General features: G+C 42.2%; 1 protein-coding gene across 6 annotated transcripts in view; it reads left to right on the forward strand.

The window, feature by feature from the left end:
* PTPRC (protein tyrosine phosphatase receptor type C) overlaps nucleotides 1-14,604 on the forward strand; it is a 143,105-nt gene that overhangs the window by 8,822 nt on the left and 119,679 nt on the right. The window lies entirely within an intron of this gene.

Raw genomic sequence — 14,604 nt, forward strand, 5'->3', positions numbered from 1 at the left:
TTTCGCTTATACGGAAGGGAGAAGTCTGGCATTGCACTGCGGATGGTTAAGTTAGTGGTGGGGCAGCTGACCAAGCCTAGCAAAATGAATGATCAAACTAACTCCTCTAGTTAAGTACGGTTTACTTTTAAATGCACGTAGTATAAGCAGAAGAGAAGTTAGTAATAACTGACTTGAGCATACTGAAAATCTGTTAAGGGCAGATGAAGAGGATTGCTAGTGTCAGGCAGTCTCACCTTAGTGCTGCTGCAACACTGCTGTTTTTGCCGCAACGCCTTTTTTTTTTTTTTTTCCCTTCATAATATGATTCAACTATATAAAAGGTTTATGGATTTGAAGCACATCAGAGGTCATTTCCTCTTGTGAGTTGCTAATCAGTGCTGTTACTTTCATATATGCAGCGGGAACTTTCAGACAAAGGCAAGATTAGTGGCTAAGCAGACAAAGGGAAAATGGAGGAAAATAATAGCAGTGACGAGTACATGCATCAAGTAAGTGTGGCCCAATATTTTTATGGCCTTTTTTGATAGATTGCTTTGGATGCTTCTGGGCAACATTGAATGCAGCATTTTTTATCTCTATCCCAGAAGGATTATTCCAGTGGTTCACCTTAGATTCTGCACAGAATATTACTTTGATACTGTAATAGCTTTGGAAAAGCTGTCCTTTGATGTCAAGAGCTGTATGGAACTGTTCTTTTGATTAAGAAACACTTGCACACTTGAAAAACCTAATAATAGATTTAAAAAAAAAAAAAAAGGAAAAGAAGAAAATGATCATCAATTGTGCTTTATTAAATTAGATCTATAGGAGCGACGCAGAATGCATGTGCATCTGTATCCCCTGTCTTGTTCTGTTATCTTTCTGTTGGAAACCCTCACAGTATGTCTGTCTCTGGCTTGAATAGCCCCAGAGCCTGCTTCTTTTCTCCCTTCTAGTTCTAGGACTTTCCCCTTTCTTCTGCTGTTGAATGCAACCTGGCTGCCAGATAAGTTATTACATTCCCCCTTCCCTCATACTAGTTTGATTGACAAGGATTTTTTCCATACGACTTTAATGTAAAATCTAGCCCTGTCCATATTGGGAAGATTTTTTTACAAGCAGTGGGCATAAATGAACTAGTGGAAAGACTTAAATTCATCCTTCGTTTGCAGTCAGCCCCATTCCAGGGGGAGCAAAGCACATGCCGTGGTGTGAAGCTCCTTGGCTCTTGCTGGATCACACTCATTTACACAAAAGCATGTAGGAGTTACTAAGTTAATTTGCCAGTTGAATGGGTGTTGGGGTTTGTTCTGAGAACATAGATTAAAGCTCTTTTAATATTATCTACTGGGATTTTTCATATGCTTTATTTCCCAAACATATTCTGGGAATATGCTGTTCTGTTTTTGCAAGTTTATCTTTTAATTACTTCAGGATAAACTTTTAAGAAAACTTACTGGTCCTGCTTTAGTAGGAGAAGGGTTGCTCTACTTCTAAGCAAGGAGAGCGCTGTTTTTATTCGACGTTCTGCAAGCTGGCTGTTGGTTGTGGGGCTGTGGTACGTGAAATCCAGAGCACTGCCCGAAAAGAGTTGCGAAGTACTGGGTTGTCATTTCAGTTTTAGGTGTAGTACATCAAAAATGGCAAACTTCTTCATTTTAACTGAAGAAGACCGAAGATTTATGCAAGTGTCAGCAAAGAAAAATCAGGATGGAAATAATCCTGGTGAACAGAGCAGAAAAAACAACTGTGAAGACAAGTGAAACGTTTTGTTGTGGTGGTTGTGTTTCTAACTTCACATGTGTGTCAGAGGAGTGTTGGATGAGTGCTAGAGGTGTCTGAGGGTGGATGTGAGTGTTGGCTTCTGAAACACCAAAACCTGCTTTGCAGTGTCTTGGGCTTTGCTGAACACTGGGCAGCAGTATTCATGATGGTTTTGGTGGTGCATAGCTTGATTTTAAATTATGCAAAACCCTGACTTCTCTGGAGGGAACAACTTCACATTAGACATACGTAGTTTTCTTAATATTACACAATTAATGAAGGACTTTCTAGCTGGATTTTGACTGAATGAGGAATGCTTTTGAGAATTGTATAACGCAGTGTTAATGCTTAACAGTTGAGAGCGTCATTAAATGTTTACGTAACTAAAAGCATCCCCTAAATCTTATGTTGGAAATCGTTGTTGTTCATGGTTGAACGGAGAAAACAAAATAAAAATGTAAAGGTTATAGGAAAGAAATATTGAGAAGCTTTAAATATTACTTCTGGCCTAATAGAGGTGCAGTATAGAGTAGAAGAATAAAATGAATGAAGGAGACCAATAAAGGTACAAGGCTTTGAAGGACATAATTAGTTCGAGAACAATCTCAGGCAACAAAGAATAATCTTTGCAGCCATACTGACACATACGACAGATGATCCCGAAACACTTGCCAGAAAAAGAACCAGGCACAAGGCTACATGGTAGAGCAGGAAAATATGTCTGTTGAAAAGACATTAAGCCAGAAGCTCAAAGACTATGAGAAAACCAGAAATCCTAACTGGTTGACTACTTCATTAGTGAGGATTTTACCTGCAACACCAAAAACAGAGGGAAATAAGAGCTGTAGGTCTAGGAGACCACCTGTATCCTCACGGTATTGGTGTGTTTGTTTAGCTGTAAATGCAGATATAACTGCAGAAGTTACCATCCTGTGAAGAGCAGAGGCATAGCTTGTCTCTATTTACACATGCTGTCAAATGGAGATGGGTGCAAATTGAACTTTGTTGACTGTGTGTTGGCTGTTCAGGATTGGGGAAGCATCACTGGGAAATGTTTCTGTCTCCAGGTTTACGGCAGCTTGATGCGTAGCACTGCAAATGACATTTTGCTATTTGTGATGTCTCCCTGCTGCCCCTGCTCCTAAACCTGGTTGTGAACTCCCAGCATTTAAGAAATGTCTGATATTAAGAATGTGATGGAAGGGTTGTCAGCGACTTTTATTTCAGATCTAAGCGTATTGCTCATCCTTTCTAATTCGGCCAGTTGGAAAACTTATCTGTCAAAACCTACTACCGTAGCAATGCTAATCAATATGCCAATTTGGAGGTGTGTTTAACTGATATTTTTCATTGCTAAGTGTTTTCTTCCTACCAAAAGCATCCATATTGATGAGCGTAAGCCCTAAGCTTCCAGCAAGGCAGAGGTGAATGAAGCAGTTAGGTCTGCGTTTGGTGGGAAGAGAATTAACCCTGACATGGACCCCTGCCCTGTTCCATGGGAGAAACAAAGGAGTTATCTCGATTCACATGCTAAAATTAGCAAACACAAGTGGGTATTTTATGATGACTTGGCTGCGTAGTCTTCCTGAAAAAAAATTTATGATTTCCCTTCAATGCTATACTAGTACCTTCAGCCCCCCGCTACACCTTGCCCCACAGCACGAGGTGGGTGTCTTATCGAACTTTATTTTCTGTGCTCTCTGTGCATTCGGGATATCTCTTTTGTTCCATTTTCAGCCCACACGCTGACACAGCTCTCCCTCTCTCACTGTCTTTCCCTTATGCTGTTGTTTAAGCATGCTGTAAACTTATTCATTCCCTAAAGGCAAGAGCAGCTATCTGAGCAACACTTTGTCAGCATAATACATTTACAGGATGCATATTTATGAACCTTTGAGCCTTTATTGTTCCAGAGGGCGAATAAAAAACATGAAAAGTAGCAATATAGTGTTTCAAAGGTCCCACAAGGAAAACAAAAGTAGTTGGAAATAAATTTAGGAAAAAAAAAAAAAATTCTTTTCCAGAACAGAACCTTGAATTAGCACATACAAAATATAGGCTGGTTAAGACTATTCCTTTCTTCCATCTATCCTAGACTCTCCTAATGCAAGTTTGGAAAAATTTTAAGATTGAAAAATGTTTTCAAGCTTTAGAAAATAGCATAAATGAAATAAAGGAGACATAAAATAGTAATAAACCAAAGAGATAGTTAAAGCAGCATGTTTTGCTCAATCATAGTAAAATAAATTCAGCTTTTAAATGGAAATGATCGCTCTCCTTAGAAGCTGTGAGATCACTGTGGTATGTGCAACAAAATTACTGCAGAGAAAAAGTAGCTGGAGGAAGCTGAAAATCGTTAAGATGCTCTAATTATTATTTTAATTAACTCTGGGTTCTTATTAACTTCACTGTGTATACCTCAGGTTTTAAAATGAACAGGTTGCTGCTCATTATTGCTGATAATAAAATAAAGCAGGTTAGCTAATGTTATTATTTTTAGATGTATCTGTTAGCTCAATTACAATTAAAGGGCTGTTACACCAGTGCTCCTGTATCACACAGCCTCAAAATTAAAAAATGTGGTGCTTTCTCCCTGCCAGAACAGTCCTCCGTTTTAGGTGGGAGATGTGAGCATGCAGCTTCATTCCTAGCACAAACCAAAGTGTGCCCAAAAGCAGAGTGCACAAGAATTTGGCTTCACAAAAACTAGGTGTACTAAGACTAAGAAAATAGCTCTAGCAAGCAGGAGAAAGTAAAGTTCCTAATGGTCAAAAAATGTAGCAAGTGTTGACTTTGACCTCTTCTACTGCAGTGGAGCTGCAGTAGCACATTTTCCTTCTGGGATGAGAGTTTATAATTGTGCTTACTGCTTTGAGGCCCTGAAAGCACTGTGTGCATTGGAAAGAACTCAGCTAAACTTGATCTCTGTTACTCTCTTGGTCCAGGGAGAGCCATAGAGCTCCTGCATGTGGAGCAGTGCTGAGCCCTCCTGCCAGAAACAGCTGCAAAGCCTCTGCTGTAAGGCATCAGGCATGGCAGGAGGTTTTGTGTCCTGAGTCTGCCTTGTTGTCACTGGAAGTGCTCTCCCAAAGGGATGGTGGGTCCTGGTGGGACTAGTTGTCGTAAGTGCTTGCAGGCACTTTTATTCCTAAGGAGTGGTGTCCCAGCATGCTGTGTGTGTGAGCGATGAGCTGAGGGCTGGCTGTTTTCTCAGGTATTGGATCCATTCTAGTGGTGGCACACCAGGACAAAGGGAGATTGCTCCTAGGTAGGAACTCTGCGCAGGGCACAGTGCTCATGTGGGCGGGGAGCGCCTGAGTAATTCAATTTTCATGTATTTAGTAAAGTTATTCTAAGTAAGTTTGTAGATGATAGTAAATTGGGAGGAGCTGCTGACGCTCTCCAGGGAAGAGAAGCCTTGCAGAGAGATTTCAGCAGACAAAAGTGGCCACTACCAACCACGTGAAGTTTAACAAAAGAGCAGAGCCAGTTGTGTCCTGGAGAGCACCAGGCTCAGCACTGCCACCTGGTGAAGGAAGGGGTTTTCCCGCTCTGCTCTGCACTGTGCAGCCTCGCCTCAAGCGCTTGGTGCAATGTGAGTACAGCAGTGTAAGAAGAACGTTAAACTATAACAGAATGTCCAAAGAGGGGCTATAAAGATGGAAAATGCTCTGAAAGGCAAGGTGTGTGAGGAGCAGCTGAGGCTCCTGGGTTTGCTCAGCCCGGAACAGGGGAGCTGAAGGGAGGCCTGATGGCGGCTGCAGCTCCTCACAGCGAGAGGAGGGGCAGCGCTGAGCTCTGGTCTGTGACAGCGACAGGGCCCGAGGGAACGGCATGGAGTTGTGTCAGGAGGGTCAGGCGGGGGTCAGGGAAAAGTCCTGTACCAGCGGGCATGGCCCCAAGTGCCAGAGTTCAAGGATTGTCTGGTTGCTGCTCTCAGATGTTGGGTTTGGATTTTGGGTGGTGCCGTGTGAAGCCAGGGGTTGGAGTTTCTGATCTTCTGGAAGAGAAGTGGTTCTCTTCCAACTTAAGATATTCCAGGATTTATAAATGAGCTCCAAGTAAATGCTTGGTTTCCAAAGTGCCACTTCTTTAGAAAGCTGGGAAGTGGAGGGTGATGCAGGTGCCTATCCCCTCTGTGGGGCCTTTGATGCCCACCCATGCTGTGCAGTCAGCAGTGGTGCCCAGACGTTTGCAGGCCTGCCCTGTAAGCATAGTTTCTGTGGAATGAAGTAGAATCCATGAGTGGAATTTGCTGTAGAAGACAAATGAAGCTGTGGGGAAGCAGGATGGCTTTGGAGGTGAGGGGAGCGGAGGGGGGGGGTGCAAGGCTGGAGAGCTGTAGGATGCTGCTGTAACTCTCAGGTTGCTGAGTATCTCAAAGCAGAGACCTTGGTCAAACCAAACCCTGTGGTACCCATCAGCACCTCACCGTGTGTCTGAAATTAGCTAAGCAGTGCTCACTGTCCCCGAGCTTCATGTGGGGAACTGGGCCAGATGAGGCATAATAGGGAATGAGGGGAAGCCCTCAGCACACTTCCTTGGAAATGAGGTGTTATCAACCATCGGTGCGACAAACAGCCCAGCTCCAGAAGGACAGTGTGACACAGGAAACTGAAGCAAGGTGAGTGCCTGGTTCCTGTTGTTGTGGTGATTCCTATAGACCCTGTTAAAAAAAAAAAAAAGAATTAAAAAATGAATATATATGTATACGTGTAGAAAGCCCCAAACGCTGACATTGGTGATTCAGTTTGCAAGGGGAGCGGAAGCTCTGCTTTTTAGTCGCACTCTCATTGTTGCTCATCTAACCCAGGACTGTGCTTGTTCTTAGCAAAAGTGGAGGCTTTCTAAGAAGTGCTGTGAACAGAGAAATTTTCCTGCCGCTATGAAAATCATCTGAAGTCAGAGGTAATTGAATGAAAAAGGAGTGAAAACTCAGTTTTTCTGATTCCCTAAAACATTCTAAGTAGCTTTTCAAAGTTTGTTTTACCAATGTAAAATCAAACATAAATTATTTACATTCTTTGACTCATTGTGAGAAGGGCTGATTGGTGAAGAGGCCTTCAATTCTGAAAAAAAAAACAACCAGTCACGGATCTGCTGCTGCTTGTAAATTCCCTATACCTAACAAAAGTGATGAGGTGCAAGTATCAGGCATTCTGGATTGAAGCAGGACAAATGTAAAGATATTTGAATCCTTGAAATATATGGTGAGTTATGTTAATGGTCAGTATTTAAAATCTAGCGAAAGGAAAAATCTATAGTCTTTCACTAGCAGTTGCACAGTGCAGTTTTAGAGTTTGAGATGACATGAGGCTTTGTTATAAGAAGAGATAGCCATAAAAAATGAAAAGGAAATATATTACATTTTTTAGATATATGTACTAAAGAAATTAGAGTTGTCATCTTTATATTTTTGTTTTTGGAAAAAAACTGGCAAAAATATGGGAAAAAGTTTGTATTATTTGCAAGGATTTGGGTAGCCTTATTATCTGGGTTGGATCTATTTCTTTAAATTTTGGTCAAATTTAATTTAAGCAAACAAATTAACATTTTGAATACTATGCTGGTGAACAAGTTTTCTGAGGGTCAGATCCAAAAAACTAAAGCCAGGAAACAGAGCAACATTTTTCAAAGCATTAAGCTAGGACAAGCCAAGGCTTTTGAATTTACCCAATGTCTGTTTGGAGGGCTGCTGTACTATGACATATGACATTAGGATTAACATCCAGGATGATGGCGTTGACTGATCTGTTGGAGCAGGAGCTTCCCAATGCTACCTAATGTGGATGTATGTCAGGTGCAGGTGCTGCTGTGAGCACGTGCCCAGGTTGGTTGTGTCTGGGAGCTGCCCAGCAGCTCAGTGCCTGGCCCTCAGCCTGCTGGGAGCCATGGCTCGTGCCGCCCTTACTCTCTCCGCTTCTGCTTGTGCCATTAATCTGAAAAGTGACCTTTATCAGCAAAGTGTTTTCTGCAGCCAGCCTCTGCCAAAAGCATTTTTCTTCTAAAAAGAGTAAGTTTCTCTCTGCTCATAATTTGGCAGCGGTGGCTTGATTGTACAAAAACATGTAATTGAGAGGTTGGTATGAGAGTTAGACCAAGCCCTAGAGCTGCCTGAGTAATTAGCCGTTGCACTCCTCATGTGTTACATGCTCCTCTCTGAGGCTGCTCAGAAGAACTGGGACCTGCCCAGCATTAGCAAGGATTTCCTGGAGGCTGCATGCCAGATCAAAGGCAAAAAAAGCTAAAAGAAAATTAGTTATGAGACAACATCTTTGTTTGAAACAGAGCGTGCCATTTTTGCTGAGGACATAGTAATACGAGATAGTCGTAATGTTTTAATGATACTATGCACCTAAGATAATAAAGAGTCTGTAAAAGTATGTCTTGCCCTATAAAACCATTTTCCTCGCAATGCTGGTACCAAGATAAATGACAGCCTTGAGTGCTTGTCAGCTCGGTGGTCTCGGTCCTCTGGAGTACAGCTGGAACTGCTGCACCGGGAGGGTGATTATTGCCAATCGTCTCTGCTGTGCATCTGCCTTTTTTTGCCTTCTTTTTCTCCTCGTTAGGTTGGTGGCTGCCTTTTTGTCTCCTTCCTTCTCATTTTTTGTGCTGTAGGGATAAGTATTGAATGGACTGAGGAAGCATAAGGATGAACATCAGTAATCCTGACTAACGTCCCCAGAGTACCACCAACAGGATAGACTTCTTCTGTGCTAGGAGATTTTAGGGAATTATTGTTAAATTACTTCTTTTTATTCAAGTTGGGTTAAATATAATTATGAAGATCAGCATTTGTGTTTGGGGGGCTGTTGCTAATTCAGCTACTTAAAAGCAGAATGAATTTGGTTAGAGGGTCGAAAACCTTTAGTTGAAGGCTCTCCACGAGCGGGTCACTAATACCACCCATAGGCTACACCAGGAGCATTGTGCTGCTTGCTTAATAATTAAATGAGCTCCTCGTTTCAGTCGCAGTATCCACCGTAAGCTAAACCCAGTGAGCCCACCAGCTGTGTACTTGCTCACAGAAAGTTACCGCTATGATGCTGTACTGAATTTCTCCCAGTCATCCCAGTCTTATTAACGCCTCAGTGTGGCATAAAGCTTCATTCATTATTCATAATAATCCAGTCAGAGGGCACTCTGAGACCTGATAAATTCTCACCTAAATGACAACAGCTGACAGGGCCTAGGGTTTTATAGCCCTTCTCTTGCCATAGCAAGGTGCTGTGGGCAAAGGTCCAGAATGATCCTCTACTAATGACCAGTGTGATATATGAGCAGCTGCTGATTTTCTGACACAAAGTCTACTCTGCTGAGCATCCAACCCGCCAGCCGCCAGTAGAGGAAGAATATCTGACAGGCAGTATACTTCAAGATAGGTCACAAAAAAAAAATCTGACTCAAGTGGGAGGGAATAAAAGGGTTAATCCTGTGCTGGAGCACTGCAGCATCAACAATAACAAAAAATATCCTGGGGGCAAAAAAAAATCAGAAGTCTGTAAATTCTGGCCATGCTGATGTGGAAATGAGCATGTGATCCTTATTTCTGAAAACTCTTCCTTTCTGGCACCCAGAGGGTTGAATAATCATGACTTTAGAAGCCTGTAAATTGCTTTATAAAAATCAATAATCATCTGCTGAAGGATATTAATTGCACTTTCTCACAAAGGGAAAAAGCTTCATAATATTTTACTGGTTTTTAATGGGCTCTTTGATACCGTAGGAGGTAAGTGAAAAGCCTCTCTCTTTTGTTCAGGCTAGCAACCTAGCCTTTCAAAGGAGCATATATACCTATGAGTTTTAACTTCTCCCTTGTGGTGTGGGCTCAAATTAAAAGCAGGTGGAGGCCTTTTATTTTGCCCTTCTGTTTTACTTTCAACAGTGATCGATTCTCCATTATATCATCTTGCTTTCCCTAAGCAATGTTGATAAATGTCTATCTTATCTGGTGTTTGATTGCCATGCAAATTGAGGGGTTAATTCTGGAAGTTTGAGTTGGAGCTTCATTTTCCTGCTGTACCTCCAGGTGCTTGTGAAAGATTCAGGACTGATGGTGCAAAGTCTGGTATCTTTTGCTTGTTAAAAATAAGTTTAGCGAGTACTTATTTTTCAGCATGCTTTATCCTTGCTTTGGTGGAATGAACCTTTGATGCTCTTTAAGGGCACTGCTGTTGCATTTTCCACATCCAGGGTGTGTTCAGTCTAGGCCAAGAAGTTGAAGTTATTCTGCACATGGACTTTGCTCATTATGAATTTCTGTTCACTCCGTGCAGCACCAGTCAAGTAGCAACAACAGACAGCTCTGGCTTGAAATCATGGAAAGATGGAGGAGAAAAAGTAGCCATTGCATGTGTTGAATTGAAGGTCAGAAATTAGATTCTGATGCTGTGTTCTGACCCTGATCTTTCTGTGTGTAGCACACAGTAATGAAGAGAGCCGCAAGATACATTGAGTACCTCTTCCCTCCTGCTGATGCGGTCTCATTAATTAACAGAAATGAACTCTGCCTGGTTCCTGGAATGGTATCAGGCACCAGATTAAAAGTCAGGTTGGTGGCGATGGGTCAAGTTCTACACCAGTTTTTATGCTTGCCTTGTGTTATGCTCGCCTTTCACTCTGTGTTGTGTAGAAACTTTGACTAGATGGAAACAGGGTCATCTGAAACTAGCTGTGAAGAAGCTCTTGAGGCACTTAAAACCTTTGGGACCCCAAACCTCTTCCCACCTACATCCGTGTTCTAGGACTGCAACACTCGGGCATAGTTTTGGGGACTGGACTGTGAGGTCTGACAGCCACAGAAATTCTTTATTTACTGGAATGACAGGAAGGCTTTATTTTCATGTTTGAAGTCATGTTAACAGCCTTATTTGGACTTGTTTTGAGAACAGGTATTTCTATTAAAAGTGACAAAGCCTATTTACAAAGAGGTGTGCCTGAACTATATGAAACCTAGACATATTACAACAAGTTTAAGCTTTGTTAATGTGCAAGAGCTGTGGGTGAAGGCGTTACTGGAATTGGCCGTGGTTACCAGAGCGACCTGTGGCAGTAACCAAAACATTAGTCATCCTCGCTGGCTTCCTGTTGGCCTCCTCAGACACTTGTTCCTTCTTTACATTATTTTCCTGTGGAAATAAAAAAGATTAAACATTTGCTTTGGGTGACCCAGACTGCTCAGAATATCAGCCTACTGAGCGCAGCGTGACATACAATTTGTCAGTCAAGCTGTTGGATTTTGTAGTCCTCCTCTGTTGTCTTCACCAATGCCTTTTTGTTTTGGTTCCTTCTCGTTGCTGCTGCCCTGGAGGAATGCAGCTGGCCCATGAATTCTTGCTTTGAGCAGGAAAGTGATGTGGAAGTGTTCTAACAGTGTGGTGTTTTGCTTGTTGAGCTAGGGTAGAAAGGTATGTCATGGGCAAAGTGAATACCCTAGTTGCCTACTGTTGAGCTTGTCAGGTTGCCTCAAATCTGGAAAACCTTACGGAGTTGTCCATCATTCAGTCATCTCGTAAGGGTTTGACAACTGCCCTCTTAGATGCTGGGTTAGCTATAGCATTTTTTTTTTTTCAAATACTTTTCTGTTCAAAGGTGATTGTGATTTTTATTTTTATTTCCCTTCTATCTGCTTTAAGGACCTTAGAAGCCTTGCTTTGGTTCATTCTGAATTTTTGTCTCATAAAAACATGGGGAGACAAAATATGAAATAGTTCTACAAATGACCTAAAAAGGCTTGCGAAAAACAATTTTAGCAGAAGTTGAAATGGACTTTTAAGCACACTAAAGGTAGCCTGTAAGTTTGAAAATCAAGTTGTGTATTCGAATTCAGTTTAATATCTTTAAAAACATTGTCCTAAGAACGTCAGTTTTCATGTGAAGTAATTTAATAAACATCAGTGAAATAGAGATGAAGAGGAACCTACACCCACCAGAGGTGTTCTCAGAGAGAGAGAGAAGGCACTTCCATCTTTAATGCTGTCTTCAGGGCAGGGATTTCTGTCCCACCCTGGAGGCATTGCATGTACTGTGATGCAGGAAATATCTCACTGTAATTCTCTAATTCTTTAGTTCCAGCCAGAATCGGACTTAGGGTAGGAATCCCTGCAGAGATTTAATGGTAAATATTTAACAAGGAGGACGCTGCTCTCCTTCTATAATCTTATATTTTGTAAACTGATTAATTTAATAAGGAAAACAACATTTCCATTTGGCTTAAGTCCTCAGCTCCTCACAACTGGGACTTCTGTTTCTCAGCTGTTTCCATTCCAGCGCTCTCCTGGTTCGCAGTTGGGTTTGCCTCCGAGTGGAAAAGAATTTATTTGACAGGAAGCAAGCCTCACAGCTAGTCCTCTCGCAATTAAAGGGACAAAAAGAGCTATTTTAACAAGTTGTAGGTAGTATTTTTAATTTTGTTCAGCTGTAGAACTCCTGCAAGAAGAGTTAGTCTTCTAATGCAGTTCATCATTTGCCCACAGAACTAATTGCAACACAGTGGTTCCCACGTTGGTGTGTTGGTAGTAAACTTGAACAAGTGCCATACATAGAACATAGCATTGCATGACTGCTCGTCTCCATTTAAATTGAAGCATTTGAGTGAGACTGGCATGCCATCAAAGAGGTGGACTGTTTCTGAATGTCCCCAGCTCTCCCTTTCCATATACTCTGTGTGGACTTTTGAAGACATTTCTATTGCTCCAGTCTCCTCATCTCAGTAATTAAGAGCTGCAACTAGTTAGGAGACTAGAGAAATTCTTGGCTCTTGTAGATTGTTTTATGCTGTTTAAATGGACGGTTTTGTTGGTTTCTGTGAAGTCATTGCACAATTTGCATGCACAAGCTCTGCCAAAGATGAGCATTGTGAACAGGACAGCATCATATTGCTTCCAGATCGCAGCGTGCTGTGCAAGCCCCAGTCCCTGCCCTCAGCTGGCGTGGATGTGTGAGTACCGGTGGGCAGGGAGCTTACATGGACACCAGTGGATGCTTCAGCAGAGGTAAGCAAATCGGTCACCTACAGATCACAGTATACTTAGCAAATGCCACGTTCTTCTCTACTGTATGGAAGAAAATGCAGAATAAAAATAGAATTCAGTAGAATTGCTGTAGGTTGACAGCTGGTCAATCCAAATGGGTACCTCTGTGACTCTCGGTCATTACCAGAGATGGGATTGCTTGCAGTAGGCTCTGCAGTGTCAAGAAGTGTGACTATATATCTGTACAATTGGATATAGAGATGACTCACGTTGGTGCTTATGGGGGGAGTTGTGTTATTTTCTGTAGTGCAGTACTGCACAGCACTGTGATTGCAGAGCTGTGTTTTTCGTGTGGTGGGCGAATGGGGACTTCTCATTTCACATTCTGGGAGATAAAAAGAAAAAAGTGTTTTTTGACAGTTCAGTGGTTTGTCTCCAGGCACATTGGGTGCTGATTTTCATTGCAGTACATCAAGGCAACTGTCTGATCTACAATCCAAACAGAAATCCCTTCAACAACAAACCACTAATATCACATGTAGTTCCAGTTGTTCACACTTTCTTGTGCTCTGTCTTTCCATTAAATCTCACTTCCCAAATCCACTGCCTTGGGCTAACAGTTTGTAACAAAGCTCAATCTCTAAAACGTCATATATAAACGGAGAGAGAAGGATTGTAAAAGAGAAAGATGAAAACATACACTACTCCATCTCCTGCACTCTGAGTCCCTCACGAGGTTCCCAGTTCATCAGGCGGTGAGGAGGGCGTGTGGTCCTTCATGCCTGCCAGCCAGAGGACACAGCGTCGTGGCTGGCAGTTGATCCACAGGAACCTACCCCTGCTATTGTGTCACACTGAAGGCTCTCTTCCTTATCTTCTTTGCCCTGTAGCTGACAAATGAAGCAGTGAGTGTTTTTGTTGAGATTGGAGGAGTAAAATCTGTGCATAGTGGGGTAGTTCTGTGCTCATACCAACCCTATGTCCTTAATCTTTATTTAAAGTTATAATTTAGAGCAGAGGATATTTGCTCTCATCTAGCCCATCTGATTTAAAAGGAGTGGGATCTGTGGGGATTATCGGCTTGTGACAGTATAAATTCGTACGATGAAACAGAATTACCCAGAAGACAAAAGAAACGCTTGAGATACAGCGCACACGTTTTGCACCACCATGTGCATTCATGTGTTGCACCCTGGGGCACATCCCAGGCAAGTGCTGCTCTGGGCACGGGAATCTTGTGTGTTCAAGAGCAGCAATCCTTGCTGTGATGGTTGTTTCCAGTAATGTGGCATGCAGTAAGCCTACCCGCTCGCATCTGTGAGAGTGCTCATGAAATGCAGTATGGCTAAGTAGGGCTTGTGCTTTCTTTGACTGACTAGAGCTGCAGTTGGGAATCTGAGAATGGGAAAGGAAAGGTTGCTTGGTAGTTTGGATTTGTTTGGAAAGGGATGAGAAATATAGAAGCAGACAGTCTTTAGGGCACCAGTTTAAGTTTGTCCCAAGTCAGCCATATCGATGCGTGCTTCGGTGTCCATTGGCCAGAGTATTTCCAAGTAATTTGCTGAATCAGAACTGCAGGCAGTGTCCAGCCATTGATCCCATGACGAACAATACAAAAGCAGGAAGTTAGGCAGTTTTCAGGGTTTTTTTTCGTAAGAAACTTTGCATTTTTATGGGGCTTTCATTTAAAAATCTCAGCAGGCTAAGTTACAGTGATTAATTAAATTTTACAGCTACCTTGTGCACTGAGTAAACATGGCATTGTTATAATTTTTTTTTTTTTTGCTTTAATACAGAGCAAATGTGGGATACAAAGAGGAAAGGATTTTGAAATGTGGCCAATCAGCTGGGGGATTTTTAATCCCCCGCTCCGACGCCTGGA

The sequence above is a fragment of the Meleagris gallopavo genome, chromosome 10, assembly GCF_905368555.1.
Source record: "Meleagris gallopavo chromosome 10, MGAL_WU_HG_1.1, whole genome shotgun sequence".
Classification (NCBI taxonomy): Eukaryota; Metazoa; Chordata; class Aves; order Galliformes; family Phasianidae; genus Meleagris; species Meleagris gallopavo.